The 17,532-nt window shown below is 54.0% G+C and overlaps 2 long non-coding RNA genes and 1 pseudogene across 2 annotated transcripts; 1 reads left to right on the top strand and 2 right to left on the bottom strand.

The window, feature by feature from the left end:
* Nucleotides 1–2,167: 2,167 nt before the first annotated feature.
* LOC140614248 (uncharacterized) lies at nucleotides 2,168–4,556 on the bottom strand. The gene is made up of 2 exons (XR_012015154.1): nucleotides 4,333–4,556; nucleotides 2,168–3,770 (listed from the first exon to the last, which is right to left on the bottom strand). It is a non-coding gene; the product is annotated as an uncharacterized lncRNA (long non-coding RNA).
* On the top strand, nucleotides 4,164–12,263 carry LOC140614249 (uncharacterized). Its single transcript, XR_012015155.1, has 2 exons — nucleotides 4,164–4,397; nucleotides 11,692–12,263. It is a non-coding gene; the product is annotated as an uncharacterized lncRNA (long non-coding RNA).
* LOC140613734 (small ribosomal subunit protein uS5 pseudogene) lies at nucleotides 6,080–6,956 on the bottom strand (annotated as a pseudogene).
* Nucleotides 12,264–17,532: the final 5,269 nt, after the last annotated feature.

Genomic DNA, 17,532 nt, shown 5'->3' with positions numbered 1-17,532 from the left:
GGGGAGACATAGTGTGATCTTGAAGGAGCACCCTAGCCTGCAGGGCTGGGCTCAGCCTGGAGCAGCCCCATTCTTGGAATGGCCCTGCCTCATCTCTGTGAAGACATTATTGTCACATCGGTAGCCCGTCCCTGAAACTGTCCCTGCCAAGTCCCTTCACAGCTGCACCCTGTGTGCCCTTAGGTCTTCTGAGCACACTCCATCTTCCTCCTTGATCCTTCAGTTCATTCTGCCAGAACTGGTCAGGGGGTTCTCACATCTGGTGTGGAACTCCTACTCCTGCCTGCCTCCACGCCCTGCCTCTCAATCTGGCCTGCCCTCCTGGATGTCATTCATGGAGATTATCCATCAGGGGACCCTGTGCTGCCTTTTCCAGTCCAGCCTCATTTCCAGGACCCACCTGCAGGTCACTAGGGCCATGTGCATGAGCCAAACCTTGATGTGGACCCTTTGGGGGTGTGCAGTGGGGATGTGGTGGATGGACTTGTCTTTTAGTGTTTCTGAACGTGCCATTCCGGTCTAGGGGCTTATCTGCCCCTGAGTGTAGAGCACCTCTAGGGGTCACTGTGGCCTAATGCCACACCACAAGACTCAAGAGTCTGCTTTGACACTGTCCAACACAAAACCTCTTGCTGTGTAAGCCACAACGGGTGCTGTCAGGCTCCGGCTCTGAGGCCAGATGGAACAGCAGAAGCTGTCTTGTCCAGTGGGCCTCGTGTTCAGCTCACCACAGGGGCCTAGGTACCTTAATTTCCCCCTCTAATTTTATTTTGAAAAATATCCTTTTGACAAGTTGAAAGAGTAAAAAATGCCCTCTCCCCTCAATATTTTGTCCCATTTGCTTTCTCTTTTCTTGAACCATTTAAAAGTAATTCATTGGTTTTTTTTTAAAAAAGCTGTAGATATGACACTTCATTCTTTAATACTTAGGCCTGTATCATCACCTAAAAATAAAAGACATTCCCCTATATTTCCAGAATACTGTTATCACATCTAAGAAAATTATCAAGAATTCAGTCTTAACATTTGCCTAGGATCCCCCCCCCCGCCCCAAAACTTACACCTTTTTTTAATATCTAGGTCTCAGCTAAGGTTTGTGGCTTGTATCTTGTTATGTCTAGTCTGTTAATCTAGAACAGACTGCCTGGTAGGCTAAAAAATACAGATTCTTCAACCCTACCCTTGAAGATTTTGACTCAGTAGGTCAGATATGCAACTGGAATCTATATTTTTTAAACAAGCAACATGTTTAATGAGCCTCCAGGGTTGTGAGCTGGACCATGCCCCACTTTGCTGCCACTCTATGCCAATACACACGTTCCCTAGACAGGAGTCTCCTGGAAAGGTGGGCTTTGAGCTCATGAATATCAAAAGAGAACTTCTTCCATCACTTTGGGCCACCAGGTACCTGATTTCCCTTATTAGGCTTTGTAACATTAAGCTGAAACTTTCCTTCTAACTCACTCATCAGTGACAGGCTCTAATGGCCATCCCAGGCTACACAGCTGGCTGGCATCTGCTTTCACCTGATAGTCCTTTAGAAATAGGACGCTTGTAAGGACATCAGGGCATCTCAACACTCAGGCATTTATGGATTTCAGACCTGCTGCCATCATGATGTTACGTGGCCTTATGGTGTGGCAGCGCATCTGGGGAAACATCAGATGCAGTGATAGCGGTGCTGAATTGAGTGCTCCCTTAATAGGGACACTTCACTTTTCTCACTGTGCTGCTGGTCCATGTGGAACTTGGTCCAGCTGACTGCTCCAGGTCGTTTTCACATGGTCTACTGTCAAGTCACTTTCCCATCATGCACTCACACAGTCAATTTTTGGAACACAAATGTGGAGTTCTGTGTATACCCTACTGTTAAGATTTCATTTTATTATAGTTTCTATCCATCTTAAGTGAGTTCACGTTCTTAATGATCCTGATTTGGCTATCTGACATTGTTAGCTCTGCCTCCCAGTTTTGAGATTGCAAGATTGGATAAACAAGCCTTCAACCTGTCTGTTGGAAACATTGAATGAGACAGAGTCACAGAAGATCCCTTTGGTTAAAAATTCATTTTATATGGCAACCTGCTCCATATACTCACCCAGCAAGATTCATGTGATAATAATGTGCTCTGATACTTTCTAAGTTCAATTCTTTTCTAGTTCTTTTTAAAAAGGGAAACAACACTGAATTGATTGCACAATGCAAAAATAAGTCTCTGTCACAATTTGCTTGTGAGTCACTCCGGGACAGTAAGAGTGCCTACTGTACCTCTGGGTGCACACAGCACGGCTGTATGTAGGGAGGTGCACTTGGGTCCCCATCCCCATCTTCTCACCTACCAACCGGGCAGCCTCCTGCAACTGACCTTATTCAACTTCCTAAAATCAGGCTCCTCATCTGGGAACAGTTTGAGGAGGACTGGCAGGATCGTTTGAGAATTAAGTAAGCTCACATGTCCCTGGGCAAACCCTCAATAGATGGTAGCCAGTTACTATGGATTCCGGTTACTGGCAAAGACAACATTTATGTCCCCCCAAAACCCATACCTTGAAATCTAATCCCTTCCCTCAAAGGTGTGAAGAGTTGGAGCCTTTGGCAGGGAAATGGCTCCACCCTCATGAATGGGATTTGTGCCCCTTGAAAGAGACCCTGGAGAGCTCCTTTGCCACTCTGTCAGCTGAGGACACTGCAGCATGGTTGGCCCAGCCAGAGAGCGAGCTCTTATCGGGCACTGCATCTGCCAGCACCCTGATCTTGGACTCCTCAGCCTCCAGAACTGTGAGAAATACATTTCTGTTGTTTATATACCACCCAGTCTGTGGTATTTGTTATAGCAGCTTGAACTGACCAAGACAGTACCTGATGAAGGCCCTCGTATCCTGAGCAGGTGAAGGACGGGGCCTGATCCTACTACGGTGTTAGGCTCTGGACCAGGTGGAAGCGATTCTGTCTCTCCCCAGTTCTAAGACTTCGAAATGTGCTGCTGCCAACCTTTGGATGTGTCACTGCTTTGCAATCCACCATTCAAATAGCTACTCTTCACCCCATTTCACAAGCGAGGAAACAAGCTCCAGGAACGTATGACTTAGGAAAGTTTTCTGGCTCTCCATCTAACATTTCCCCTCAGGCCCCCAAGGCTGTTGGAGCTATTTTAATTTGCTCTGTAATTCAGTCATTCATGCATTCACTCAGTCCTGTGAGTCTGCACTAACTTCCTAGAAACAGACAAATAATGGAGTTGGTTCCTTTCTGGGGCCTCCAGAGGGGTTCTGGAGATAGCCCATGCTCAAAAAATGCTTTGGAGTTACCAACAAGTCAGAAAAATTGAGCTGATCCTGCTCAAGTCCCACTGCTCATTGTCTCTGTCAGGGACCTGGGAAAGGTGGACACTAGGACGTGGCTGCGGGTCAGTCAGCCCCCCAGCAGGACCAGTTAGACCAGATGAGGACCCTAAGACAGCTATGGGGAAGGTGGGAAGGTGGCTCGGAAGAGGCAGGAAGGCGCGAGCACTGGTTTCCTACCAGGGCCTGGTTCTGTGCTTGTGGACCGGCTGATGTGAGTAGAGCAGAGCAGGGTCCTGTGTCAGGATAGCACCCACATGCTGAGCACTGCTTCCGGCGGAACTGGGGTTCCCGGGGCGCCTTCCCCACAGCATCCTTAGCAGGCTCTGCGGGGCCTGGTGTCCGGTCTGAGGCAGCGGGGCCTGCTGGGAAGACGGGAGCAAGGAGGTGGCCGTCAGAGTTGCAGCAGTGGCTTTTGTGTACTTGGTCCTGGGGAAGCAGAGCTAAAATTAGGTCTTCCAGCTGTGTACAGGTGTGGAATCCCGCCCTTTCCCCTCCCCCAAACCAGGATCTTGGAATCACCACCAATCCCTCCTTCCCTCTCTTAGCTCCCATTCCTCTGGTCACACCAGGCCCAGATGATCTCCAAGGTGACAAGTGAGGGGACGGTGGCAGGCAGTGGCTTTGGCGTCCCTGAGCTTCCCTGGCTGGTCTGAGGCACTATGCAGAACAGATATTTTCCTCTCCTACTGCCACCCATGTGGGGCCCCTGCCTCCCCCGCTGGCCTCCCGCCTCACGGGCTCGGTGCCCCATCTGTGCTCTGCCCCTCTCTGCCCACCGCCTCAGAGGCAGCCTGTCATCCCTCCCATCCCTTGCCGTTCAGACAGCCAGTGGGGCCCGGGGCAGCGCCACGTGTGCCCGCTCCCTCTCCCTACAGGAGGCCAAAGCTGGAAGAGCATGGCGCTTGCTCCTCATGACGGATGTGCCTCTCAGTCCCTGTCACTGTGCTCTGGGCCCCTGCCTCCCTGGTCCCCGGGATGAGGCTCACACCTGTGCTTGGGTCTCGGCCCAGAGCCCGGCTCTGACTCCAGCACGTGCGTGCAACATGATCTTAGGTGAGCGCCATCTCCTCGGCCCTGGCTTCCCTAGGCAGAGTGACGGAGGGGCTGCGCAGGCTCCCGGGTCCCTCCCGGGCTGCTGTCCTTTCACTGCCCAGGGCCGCGGACTCCTTCGAGAAAGGCGGCCTGCAGGGCTGGCTCGCTGGAGACGGGCTCGGGGAGGCTGGAAGCTGCGGGGGAGAAGTGGGCTGAGGGGCCTCTGAGGAGGTGTGAAGGGGGGGGCAGGGCGGGCTGGTGTGGACAGCCTGGGCCCAGCCCTATCTCCCGTCCCTGACACCCTCTCCACACCCCAGCCCCGATAAGCAGGTGTGAGCCATGGCCGCCTTGTGACAGGCCCTTCAGCAGGGAGGGCAGGGCGGGGGTCCACTCCACTTCTGAAGTCAGACGTCAGCATCTTCCTCCCCCACCACTACTTCCCTGCCAGACTGGCCTCCTCCTGACACTCGGCCCAGCTTGGGCCCTACGACTCTGTCCCTGCCCACGAGGCCTGCTTCCTTGGGAGGAGGCAGGGGACAGACCACCCTCAGTCCTTTCTGGCCAAGTGCCAAGGAGGACGGCCACCCCCAGACAAGCCCACGCCTGTCGTGACTGTGGTGCTGGGGCCCGGCAACCCCTGCTTCTCGCAGGGTGTGCCTCAAGGCCGGTCCTCTTCTCGTCCCGTCTCCCCCGGTCCCTGTGGCCATCAGCTTTCACTTGTCTTCCCTCAACCTTGGCTTCGGGTCTGCTGCTGTAGCTGGGCCCCCGTCTCTCCATCAAGGCCCCAGCCAGTGTCCAGAAGGCCAAGGCCAGAAACACCTAGTTTCTACATTTGTGGGCATTGGGGCTGGGGGAAGAAGAGATGCAGGGCTTGGGGCTTGGAGAGGGTAAGAGAAGGCCAATAGGGCTTCTGGGGAGGAGGGTCTTCATGCAGGCCCCCAAACCCAAGGCACTAAACTCCCTTCTACTTTCTCAAAGGCGTTCTTTCCAGTTCACACCTGAAGATTATTTTGGTCCTCAGGCTGTGACGTTTTGGCACCAGGCAGCCCATCTGTGTGTGTGTGTGTGTGTGTGTGTGTGTGTGTGTAAAGCGTGCTTGTCCTCCATGTGCATGCCTGTCCATGGGCCACAGAGCACACTGGCCAAGCATGGACTATGGAGCCCAGTGGAAGGGCCCAACACTGGGTCCCCGCTCTGCCGTCTTACTAGGTAGGGGGCTCAGGCAGGTCGCAAAACAGCTCTGTGCCTTGTTTCCTCATCTGTAAGATGAAGATGACCATATATCTTGTAGGACTATTTTAAGTATCGAGTTGACACATGTAAAGTATTTAAACAGTGCCCAGCACACCGTAAGCGGCATGATTGCTGCCCATTGTGATTTAGGTAAATCTCATTGTAGTATAATTTCAAATTTACAGAAAAGTTGCAAGCAATTCCAATACATCCTTTATGGAGACTCACCAATTATTTACATTTTGCTCATCTACTTTATAATTCTCTCTGTGCATCTGTGTGCATATAATATATTCTACATTCAATAATGTATATATACTATACATCATATATACACACATACACATGCACATTTTTTCCCGAATCAATTAAGAGTAAGTTGAGGACACAATGTCTTTTTATCCCTAAATAGTTCAATGTGTATTGATAAAGACAAGAATATTCTTTTTTTTTTAAGCTTTAATTCACTTTTATTTTTCTTGTATAAAACTATGTGGTAGCCACAGCTGGACCTGGGTCCTCTGCATGGAGACTCTAGTGTGGGTCTTTACAAGATGGTCAGTGAATTCCTAATAGGGAGACTTGGTGAACACAGTCTCTTTCCAGAGATCAGGGGTGAGATAGCTGTAGGTCTTAGAGATCGCACCACAAGTAGCCTTGGCAAAGTTCCCCAGGGTGCCAGTGCAGCCCCTGGCCGAAGTGTAGCAGTCGTCAATACCAGCCATCATCAGTAGCTTCTTGGGCACAGGGGCTGAGACAATGCCAGTGCCTTTGGGGGCAGGGATGAGATGCACCAGTACAGAACCACAGTGGCCAGTCACCTTGCATGGGACAGTGTGGGGCCAGTCACCTTGCATAGGACAGTGTGAGGCTTGAGGATCTTGTTCCCCCAGTAGCCTTGCTGCACGGAAAGCTTGGCCAGGATGATGGCCCACGGATGGCAGTGGCTACCTCCTTGGAGCCCTTGATGCCCAGACCCACGTGTCTGTTGTAATCTCCCATGGCAACAAATGCCCTGAACCTGGTCTGCGGGCCAGCACGGGTGTGCTTTTCCACAGGCATGATTTTTAAAACCTCATCCTTGAGGGATGCCCCCAAGAAGTCAGTGATCTCAGATTCCTTGATGGGCAGAGAAAAGAGATAGATCTCCAGGGACTTGATCTTCATGTCCTTGGCTAGGCGGCCCAGCTTGGTGACGGGGATCCACTCCTTGTCCTCCGCCTTGCCTCCGCGAGCTCCGCGGCCTTGGCCCCGGCCCGGGCCCCGACCACGGCCACTGCTCCGGCCCCAGATGCCGCCGCGGCCTCCCATTCTGGGGCCCACCGCAGCACCGGCATCATCCACCATTTGGTGTTCTCTCGGAGAAGAAGCAAGAATATTATTTTATAAAACCACAATACAGTTATCAAAAGTGGAGAATTTAATATTGATATAATACTGTTACTAGTCCATAGTCTTTTAAAGGAATTATTTATTTTTAAAATTTAAATTCTATTTGCCAACATATAGTCCATAGCCTATATTCAAATTTTATCAGTTGCCTCAATCACATCTCCTTTATGTCGTTTTTTTTTTCTCCTGTTCCAGGGTCACCCACTGCATTTAGTTGTCATGCTAATGTGGGTAAATTCCTCAGCCTTTCTTTGTGTTTTTTGAATTTGACATATTTGAAGAGTTCAGGCCAGTTATTTTGTGGAATGATATTGCTCAAATTCTGTTCTGCTGTTTCCTCATTATTAGTTTCAGGTTATGCATTTTTGGCAAGATCGCCACAAAGGGTGACACTGTGTCATCCTCAGAGTATCACATGGGGAGGTTCCCAATGTTCCTTTTCCCATTTGTTAGACATGCTGTCTCTGGTCACTTGGTTTAGGTGATGTGCACCAAACTCCCCCTGGGTACAACTGCTGTTTTCTCTTTGCAATTAAAAAAGGAACCATGAGAGATACTTGTACCCACTAGTTTCCATCCACTAGACTCCATCATTCCTTCCAAACTTCCATGTCTCTTGGCATCTTGCCCATCTTCGAGCACTTTCTTACCTTCTGGCACTACATGCTCCGGGCTCACCTTGTATTTTCTGTGCTCTGGCAATGAATCAGCCACTTCACCAAGGAGTCCTGTTTTCTTTTAACAGAGAATGGTATTTAGAAACCAAGATTTGGGTGCCGCGTGTGCTCATTCACACTGGTGTATTATCGTTAACGGTTTTTATTGTTCGTTTGTGTGGATGGGATGGTGGGGGGCAGGGCTGAGGAAGCTGCAGGGTAGAGACGGAAGGGGGAAGGTTTCTAGATGATCTAGAGAAAGAGTTCCCTCTCCTTGTCTAGCTCCCTGGGTCTTGCCTGCTTTCTCTTTCCTTCTTTCCCTTTTCATCATGACCTCATCTCCCCTTTCTTGGTCAGAATTCCTCTGGAGATTCCAGCTGTGGGAACCTCTGAAACCATTTCCCCAGCTACGTGTGTGATATCAGAGGCAGACAGCTATGTGACCTTTGTGTGTGAACGGCCAAAGGCAAAGATAATTTATGAGAAAGTTTTTGCTTAGAACAGTCTGGTGACAAGGTGATTGGGGAAGACACATTTGGAAGATTTCCACCTGGAAACTTTTCTTTTCCCTGCATGAAAAGCACTTAGACCACAGCATGTGCTGAGGTTGGGATGGGGCAGTGTTGGAGGTCTGCTCTGTAAATAAGCCTCCTCAAGGTTCTGGGGCCTGCAGGGAAGATTAACTGCCCAGGATGGCCCCCTTACTGTGTCCACAGGTGGCAGGGACAGGTAGAGTTTAAAGGAAAATGCCTAGAGTCCAGTGAAGGCCACTTGACTGGATTTCTCACTATTCAAATGTAGGGTGAGTGGGGCTCTTCCGACACTTACAGAGTTAGTTAACTGTTTTCAGACTAGATCCAGGTCTTCCCCTTCCTGAGATCCCCAGTATGCAAAGCTGGCCCCCGGAGGAAATGCAGCAATTTACAGAGAGGCCCAGGCTTCAGGAAGAGAAGACCACATCCAGCTGCTCCTTCTTGAGATGGGAAGGGAAGGAGATCTGTTGGGGTGGAGTGGGAGACCCACGATGAAGGCCTTGGACCACAGCCTTCGAAAATGAAATTACCCCAAGGAAAACAGGAGTCTGGGGGCGGGGGCGGTGGCTGAGGTTTCCAGGAAGGTCCTGCCTGTGTTTACTGGGGGGGGGCTGACTTCAGCCTGCCGTGGAGCTGCTGTCGGGAGTTCTAGACGCTCGGCCTTGCTGGGATTTTGTGCTCTTGGTTGAGGCCTGTGGTTACTTATCCACAGGACCATCACCTAAAGAGGAGTCAAGTAGGGGCTCCCACCAGGCTCCCCTTGACTTAGAGGATTGGTACTGTCTTTGGTAGCCTGTCCTGGACCCTGTGAGGTGTCCGAGTGTCCTCAACAGTGATGTGGCAGTGGACCTCATGTCCGAGTGTCCTCAACAGCGATGTGGCAGTGGACCCCAAATCCTATCTTGTTTTTCAAATAATTCAAGCTGAAGGCAAAGTTCCCTCAAGAGGGAGTATGTCATGTAAGTTCTTAATTGGTTAATAGAAAAAATTGGAAGCAGCCTGAGGCCACCTTTGTGCTCTGTGCTCTGGGGCAGTTCATGCACCGGGGTGGGGGTGGGGTGGCGCAGTTCGTACAGGTGCATTCACAGTGACCAGAGATGCAGAAGTGTTCCCGTCACTGGCGATGTGTGCCTGCCTCCAGCAGGTCTTTTTGAGCTCATGCTACTTATGATAGACATAGGACAGGAGGAGGGAAGATAGGGCCTATACTTAATTCTTAAATACAAGAAGCCCCCAAAGAATCATCCATCCTACTTGCCAAGTGCTCATTGTGGCAGATGGGGGAGGCCTGAGGGCCAGCCCAGGAGGGGACCCGAGGAAGTCCCTTGTGGCACCTTCCCTACTGTCCTACCCAGAGGCCTCCTCACCCACTCTTGGGTGCTTTGTCTTCCAATTTTGCATCCTAAATAGCTATCAAGTTTCTCACTTTCCACAGTCCCCTTCCTGGGTCAAGTCCCCATCATCTCTCCTGACAAAGGCCCCCTGACCTATTTGCCCCATTCATTTTTGCCCCTCCACAAACTTTGTCCTCAGAGCAGGAGGCAGAGTCTTACTAAAGTACAACCTATTTAGCAATCATGCTCTTCCCCCCAAAACACAAAGTACAGGCGGTAAACCTCGTCAACAGCCCTGTGGTGCCCTTGGCTCACATCTGATCCTTTCCTAGGAGGGACTCCCTCTCACTCTCTGGGTCCAGCCAGGGGGGCCGTCTTCCCTTCTGGAATGGGCCCCACTCTGTCTACATCAAGGTCAAGACCTTTAGATTTGCTCTTTCCTCTGCCTGGAAGCACCCATCTCAGGAAGACAAAAATGGGGTCTCCCCTGACTCCACCGCCTGGACATTCCTGCTCATTGCATTTGGTACTCCGCCAACCCCCAACACCCAGCTTTGTGACTATGAACAGTCCCTGTTGGTGGATTTTGAGGTTAACATCTGTCTTGCCAGCTTGATTTTGAGTTACACCAGGGCAGGGGTCTTATCTACTTTTGCTCATTTTTAGAACTCCAAAAGCTGCCAGATGCACACAGTACATGTTTGCTAAAGGAAGAATGGACAGATGCCACTGTTTCCCCAGCTGGTCCTCTGTGTAGGCTGACATCATTCTGTGGGAGCGAGTGAGGAAGGGGACCCCTTTGGCTCTGAGGCCTACTGCCACTCACTCCTGGCATGTATCACTGGCATCGGCCCTGCTGGCTGGGCCTGGGCCACTGCTCAGCTTTGATTTATCCTGCAAACAGGGTGGTCTCCGCAGGAGAAGGAGAGGGTGGCTTGGCTGCATCCCAGGTAAAGCTGGCACAGGGCTTCATGGTGAGGCTATCCTTGGGGTTGAGTGGTCTTCAGCTGGGACTTGGAGCAGAGAAATTAGCTCGGAGGGTCATGTGGCTGGGGTCTGATAGCAGGCACGTGGTGAGAGAGCTCTGAGGTGGTGACTCACCCTGGGGAGAGGAGGGCACGAGCCGGCCAGGGTGCCAGCATAGTCTTGGGGGAGGCGGGTGGCTGGGGAGGCTGAGTGGGGCTGCCCACATCTGAGGTGACAGTGAGCATGAAGAGCTTGCCTAGTGGAAGTGAAGGACTAGGGTGATGCGGTGGGGGGGAGTGTGGGGGTGGTAGAGCTTCCCCTCCCACACCCCCTGCCCCTCAGTGCCTCCTGTCCTCCCTGCTCTGGCCTCCAGAACCCCCAGGCTGCAGCCCCTAAGCCCTAGAAGCTTCCCCAGCCATGGCCCTGGTATGCGGGCCCTGGGCCTGCTGGGCTGTCCTCTCACCACCTCATCCTCACTCCCCATGGCATCCTGGTTCCAGCCCCAGACCTGTGCCTTCCCACTACTCCAATTCCGTCCCCACTCCCTTCCCCAGGAGGAGTGGTTCTCCTCCAGAGGTCATTTGGGGTGAGAGTGGGGCTCATGGAGGCCTGGCAGTCCACCTATGGTACTGAGCTAGGGAGAGGGCTGGGACAGGGAGGGGGTAGTGGGGGGAGAGCATGCTGAGCTACTGTGGGGCATGAGCAGTGTCCCTGGAAGGCCACACCACTTTCCCCAGACTCCCAGGGTCTGTTGGTCCTGTCTGGTGTCATCTACCATCCACCTATTCATCATACTCCTTCCTGTTTCTTATGGTCCCTCTTACTGGTGACCAACGACCTGGCCCTAGGCCATCATGTGGTGTTGCATGTGTGATGAGGGTCCTGGGGCTGCATGGCTGTCAGGGGCTCCTCTGGGTGGAGGAAGGGACCTGAGAGACGTGTGTCAGGAAACAGAGAACAGCTCATGAGAATCAGGGGGTGTTAGTACAGAAGGGCCTTGGGAATGGTGCCAACCACTCACAGAGAAAACCCAGGGTGCTGAGGCGGAGAATGGGATTGACAGGAGCAAGTCACCCAGGGCTTCGTAATAATACTCGTCATCACCACACTGGGCATTTATTAAGTGCTTGCCATGTACTGGGGATTGCTGTAAACTCTTAATTTACCCCATCCTTCACATTCCCGTTACGCCCATTCACAGACTCCCGACTAACAGCAAGCCCACGCAGAGCAATGGGAATGTGGTCACGCTGCATGGGTGCTTTGCTCCTTTGAATGACGATGGCAATCAACATAGCATTTGCTGAGAGCTCCTTCTCTACGTGGCAGACATTCTACTGAAGAAGATACAGGGGCCGATAAGCACACGGGAAGATGTGCAACATCATCAGTCATCAGGGAAATGCAAATTAAAATTATGGGATACACCCACCCAAGTGGTCAAAATTAAAGAAAAAATAAAAAGATTGACAGTACCAAATGTTGGCATGGGATAGAGACGGAGCCACTGGAACTCCCACTGCTGCTGGGGATGAAAAATGAACAGTCACTTTGGAAAACATCGGCTAACTTGTAGAGTTAAACATACGGTAATCATAGGACCCTGATATTCAATTTCTAGGTATTTACCCAAAAGATAAAAGACAACGTGTCCACATGAACACCTGTATGCAAATGTTCTTAGCAGCCTCATTCATGATGACAAAATGCTGAGGACATCCCAAACGTCCATCAGCTATTGCATGGAAAATAAACTGCGGTACATCCATGTAATGAAATGCATTCAATGGAAAGGAACTAACAAATCCAGCTAACACTCATAGGGATGAGGCTCAGGTGCCTTATGCTGAGCAACTGCACCCAGACGGGACAGGCTACAGCATTATTCCTTTTATATGAACTCTTCGGAAAAAGTAGTTCTATAGGCACAGAAAACAGCTCAGCGGTTGCCAGAGGCTGGGGTGGGGGACCTCCCTGGCGTGATGGAAATGTTTGATATATTGATTTCGGTGCTGCCTCCACTGCTTATACATTTGTCAAACTCATCAAACTGTGCATTTAGATGCGTGAATTTTATTGCATGGAAATTAGACCTCGGTGAACCTGATTTAAGTACAGCTGCAGTGGACTGCAGAGGGTAGAGAATAGAATGATCTTGGTTGCTTTGTTGCAAAAGTGACAGAAGAAACTTGAAGGAACGGGAAGCTGTGCTGCTCTCTGGGAGGAGAGGGTGACAGGCAGGGGACAGCCAGTGCTGAAGTCCCACGACAGTGAGGTGTGCTGGGCCTGGGAGGAACCGGAGGGAGCAGTGTGGCTGAAGCCCAGTAAGAGACCTGGCTGTGGATGGCTCAGATGGGCACTGGGGAGCAGGGGCGCATTATGGAGGGCTGCATGGGGCTCAGGCTGTTGCTGAGTGCCTGGGGTGGGGGGCCCTGGGGGCCTCTGTGCTGAGCATTCACGGGGCTCAACCAGCTGCTGTGTTGGGAGCAGTCTGTGCAAGGAGCTGCTGGGATGTCCTTGCAAGAATCCGGGCAAGAGCTAATGGTGCTCAGACCAGCATGGTGGCAGTAGAGGTGTTGAGAAGTGGTTGGATTGGGATATATTTTGAAGGTAGAGCCAACAGGATTTCCTACTGGATTGGATGTGGGGTGTGTGTAAGAGAGACAGGAGGTAGGGATGACGCCAAGACTTTGGCCTGAGCGGCTGGAAATCCAGCTGTCCCCCCACTCCACCCTCTGCCCCCTGGGGACTGTTCTAACTGTCGCCTGGGTCCTGTGGCTGAAGTCAAGACTGAGACAGAGGGGAGGGGCTCAGCCCTGCTCCTGGCCCTGGGGATTCAGAGGATGGGTTGCACTTGCTGGTTATTCTATTACTCTTTATTTATTAGCCTTATTGGCTTCTGTCATTTCCTCATTGCCTTCTGTCTGGAGAGAAGACCGTAAATGTGATGGATTGAGACAGGATACAGGAGGCCCAATTATCTCTGTGAAGCCAGCCACTCTTCTTGGTCAAGCCTCCCAGCCCTCAGCAGTCCTGCAGCTCTTCCCACAGCCTTGCATGCAGAGCCAGCCTGGTGCCTGGCCTTCCAGGAAGAGGGGGTGCAGCCTGAGAGGGTAGCAGATAGATGGTCACCCAGGAGGTATGGCTCCTCCAAGAACAGATGCTGGAGGCAAGCTCAGCCCCCTGGCTGGTGGCACCTAAAATCCTAGTGCCCGCTCCCCGAAGCTCTGCCCACAGAGGCTGGGCACGGAGCAGGGTAGGAGGACAGGACATACTGCCTGCTGGTCAGCCCGCATCCGGGGAGGGGGGCTCGGTTTCACTTGCACGCCTTTCTGGAATCCGAGCCAGTCTGTCTCTCCACAAAGGCTGGGATGATGGGGCTTCTCTCTCCGGCAGCAGGTGCCTGGCAGCTGCCCGGGGATGCCAGCCCCGTGAGCTGGCATGGGAGGAAGTGCTTGTCAGGGTGGTCATTATACGTGCTGGGCTCCAACTGGCCCAACCCCCACGCCTGACGTTCAGGCTGACTTGGGACACCTGCGAGAGAGCGGTGCCTCCAGCAGGGCCCTCAGGGTCTCCCTGGGGTCCCCCAGACAGAACCTAGCAGTGCCAGCCTTTGAGCATAATATCTAAACGGAGTCCCTGTGCCGCCCCCTCTGGCCTGTCTGCCTGCCTCTGTCCTGGGAATGTCCTGAGGCCCCTTGTCTGGGGACGGGCGTGGGGGTAGGGTTTGGGACAGGAAACCTGAGCTTCACTCCTGGTATCTCAGGCACTTCTTGATATCACACCACTGCCTCCAGAGTGGAGGCCCAGCTCACGGCGCTCTGAGTGTGCACCTGTGCGTGGATCGGCCCGTGTAGGTGAGGATGTCAGATGGCCCTGTGCCTCGTCTGCCAGGGGAATGCAGAGCGGCAGCTGGGACTGCCTGTGAGCAAGGGGCAGGGGACGCAGAAGACAGAAAGGACTCCGTGGAGGGGAGGAGCCCAGCGAGTTCAGCAGACCTCCCAGCTGCCGTGCTCCGGGCACCCATGTGAGGGGCGCTGCAGGGGTGTGGAGGTGCCCGGCCCGCCGCCCGGCGCTGCAGGGACACCGTGGTGGCTGCGCCCGTTCTGTCCCGGCTCCTTCTCTGTCCCTCCTGCTCTCCCAACCTCCGGGCTCGAGTCTCGTGGCCGCAGGGCTGAGGGCGGGGTAGCCGCTGGCACGGGGCAGGGTGGCTGCCAAAGCCGTGGCCCCGGGGTGAGCGCTGACGTCTATCCAGGAGCATCTCTCTCCCTGCCAAGGGCTGAGCTTTCTGGGCCGCGTGCCTTCCCTCTGACACAGGAACTGGCATCCGTCCCTCGGAGCCACCCGCTGCCTGGACCCCAGTCTCACCCCAGAACTGCCTGGTGACAGCTGGGGCCCGACCCGTGCCTCCCTCCAGGGGAGCCCGCCCTATGGCATGCCAGGCGAAGGCCCACCTCGGCCGCTGGGGAAGACTCCACCCACACAAGGGGCCCAGGAACCCCACATGCCAAGCCTGGGCTTTGAGAACGATGGGAAGCCACTGTGTGGGCCCAGACCCAGCTTGCCAGGCGGGAGGCTGACCCTTCCCAGCTCAGGGCGGGGGCCCCAGCCTTTCTCCCTCCACCAACACTTACGGGGCTCCCACTGTGCCAGCTACCGAGCTGGGTCCCAGCCACGTGGTGAGGTACACTGGCCACGAGCCCTGTCCTCAGGTTGCTGTCATGCTTTTCACTGGGATTTCTTGTAGGAAACACGTTTCTATCACTACCCATCCGAGCTATATAACTATCTGAAACAGTGGTTTCACATGAAAACACGCATCCTGCCACACAGGGTATGCAGCTGTTCCCAATTCTGACATTATTTTTAAAACAGCTGGCAGTGGCCCACTACTGGAATGTGGCCTGTCCTCTGGCAAACCTCCGTCTGGTTGGGGAAAGACAATTCAACAGATGTCATAGAAGGGTGGTGTGGCTTCTGCCCATTTTGGACCAAGGGACCGACACCAGGTCTCACCAGGTTTCGGGGTACCAAACTCCAGGTCTCTCATAAGCAGATGGCTTACAAGGGAAATGGTGCTGGACACTGGGACCCCACAGTCACATCAAGGATATAAAAAGGGGTCCAGAGAGTGGAGGACTGAGGGGAGCTGTGGGAGGGTTTCTTTTTTTTTTTTTTTGTGGGAGGGTTTCTTTGGGAAGAACTGTCACATGCTGTTTCCAGGATCCTGTGGCCTTCTGCAGGCAGTGGGCTATGTGGGCTGCACCAACTTCTTCCTCAGGTCCCCAGAGGGCCTTCTTGGTGGGCTCTGACGTATTGGAAACATGGAGGATGGGCCTCCTGGGGTCCGAGAAAGCTTAGGTGGGCAGATGAAAGATGGGGCTTGATTGCCTGGGACGTGGAGGGGTTATAGGCCAGCTGCTCTGGAGGTGGCTGTGAAGCAGGCTGTGGCTGGGCATGGCTGCACCCCAGAGTGTTGTGTATGTGTGTGCGTGGATGGGGGTGCTCTGATGCTTCTCCTAGGCCTGAGGTGGTGGGCGGGAGAGAGAGGCCTGTGTGTGCCACTGCAGCAGGGCCACCTGAGGGGTCGAGAAGCTTCGAGCAAGAGGCTGTTGCAGACTCACAGGGGCCCCTGGCCCACAGGATGGGCCACAGCATTGGCCCCATATTCATCCAGGCTCAGGGCGAGACTGTCTCCAAGGAAGAAAATGGAATAAAATGGGCTTTGCAGGTGTTTGCAATGAGGCGTGGTTGGTGCTATGACAGGGGAAGTACCTAGAGTGGGGACACGTGATGGAGATGGGGGTGGGTGGTCAGGGGAGGCTCCCAGAGGAGGTGATGTCAAGATGAGTCCTGAGGACTGAATGGAGAGGAGGCCAGTGTGCTGGGTGCAAGGAGTGCAGCTGGCAGGACCTCCACGAGGAAGAGCCCGGGTCCCTGAGGGTTGGAGAGAGAGAGAGACAGGCAGTCACAGAGGTTGGCGGGGCTGGAGGCCGGGGCACTGGTGGCCTGGACCCTGAGGCAACAGGAAACCAGGGAAGGGTGTATCCAGGAGGCAGTGATCTTGGACGAAAATACTCTGGTAGCTGAGCAGTTGGGAAGGGAAGGGAAGTCCCTGAGGGGCTGCCCTGGTCTCAACCCAGGCAGCAGCGAGTGAAGGACATGCGGGCAAGGCAGTGCCAGCAGGGCCCGGGCTGGCCCGTGGGCGAGGAGGATCCTGCAGCTGCAGATGGCATGTGTGGGGCTCGGGCTGAGACCGACGAGCCCAGGGTTGGCTGGCTGGGCTTGAAAGCTGCGCAGGTGTCCCAGGAGGCAGCCGGATGTGCCGGCCTGGAGCTCAGTGGGGGGAACTGGGCTCCAGATAAAGACTGGACTCTAAGTGTGGCGGCAGGGAGGGGGCGGGGGGGGTTTCCTGCCCTCTTCCGGGGAGCGGGCCGGGGCTCCACGTGCTCGGGCATTCGGTGAGATCCCGGAGGACGTGCCCCCTAAGGAGGCACTCGCAGGGGTGGAGGAGGGTGTGGAGGGGGTGGCACCACAGAAGCCCCAAGGAGACAGGTTGCCCAGAGGGGGCTGCCGTCTGCCGAGTTAGCTGCCGAGGAGGAGCTCTGCAAGGTGGCACAGAGAGCTGGCCACAAAGATGCCTCTGCTGGCTGCGGAGCACTTCTGCGGGGTGGCGGGGCGGCAGTGAGGAGCCGGGGTGGGTGAGAGCGAGGAAGCCAGGGTCAGGTGCCACGGGGCCGGGCCTAGCTTGACCATCTGGCTGTTCTCCACAGCCTCCCTCGCCCCAACCTTTCCCATTGTGGGAGCCCCAAAGCACAACCCCTCACAGTGCCCCAGACTGGGGGTCCTGGGAGGTAGGACCCGGGTGCCCCCACTTTCCCTGGACCAGCCACACTCTCCGCTGTTCTCCTGGGAAAATGACGGGAAGTCCTGCATGGTTCTTGGGGTCTCATCTTGCCCCCCTGCACCACGGCCATCGCCTGGGCTTGTTGGGCCGCTGCCACTGCCCTGGTCAAATCATAAGAACAGAGTCCAGGCCAGG

The sequence above is a fragment of the Canis lupus genome, chromosome 22 (genome assembly GCF_048164855.1).
Source record: "Canis lupus baileyi chromosome 22, mCanLup2.hap1, whole genome shotgun sequence".
NCBI lineage: Eukaryota > Metazoa > Chordata > Mammalia > Carnivora > Canidae > Canis > Canis lupus.
The sequence above is the reverse complement of the archived record's forward strand: the minus strand, read 5'-3'. Positions and strand labels throughout refer to the sequence as shown.